Source organism: Corvus kubaryi, unplaced genomic scaffold, assembly GCF_017639235.1.
Source record: "Corvus kubaryi isolate FWS band 111438036 unplaced genomic scaffold, C.kubaryi_AGA036_p1.0 36594, whole genome shotgun sequence".
NCBI lineage: Eukaryota > Metazoa > Chordata > Aves > Passeriformes > Corvidae > Corvus > Corvus kubaryi.
The window spans coordinates 42,587-43,057 of NW_024580901.1; the positions used below are offsets into that span (position 1 = coordinate 42,587).

General features: G+C 33.8%; 1 protein-coding gene across 4 annotated transcripts in view; it reads left to right on the plus strand.

The window, feature by feature from the left end:
* The window catches only part of CD276 (CD276 molecule), an 11,384-nt gene that overhangs the window by 7,051 nt on the left and 3,862 nt on the right, over positions 1-471 (plus strand). The window lies entirely within an intron of this gene.

Below are 471 nucleotides of genomic sequence, written 5' to 3' on the forward strand. Positions count from 1 at the left end.
CCAAAAATTCCTTAATAAAATGACAGAATTCCTTAATAATCCACCCCCTTCCTTAATAATCCACCCTGTTCCTTAATAATCCACCCCATTCCTTAATAAAACTTCCGAATTCCTAAATAAACCCCCACAATTCCTTAATAAAACCCAAAAATTCCCTAATAATCCACCCTATTCCTTAATAGAACCTCCCAATTCCATAATAAAACCTCCCAATTACCTAATAACCCACCCAATTCCCAAATAAAACCCCAAAATTCCTTAATAAAACCTCTCAATTCCCTAATAATCCACCCCATTCCTTAATAAAACCCCAAAATTCCCTAATAAAATGACAAAATTCCTTAATAATCCACCCCATTCCTTAATAAAACCTCCCAGTTCCCTAATAATCCAAAAATTCCTTAATAAAACCTCCCAAGTCCTTAATAAAATGACAGAATTCCTTAAAAAAACCCCAGAATTCCCAAATAA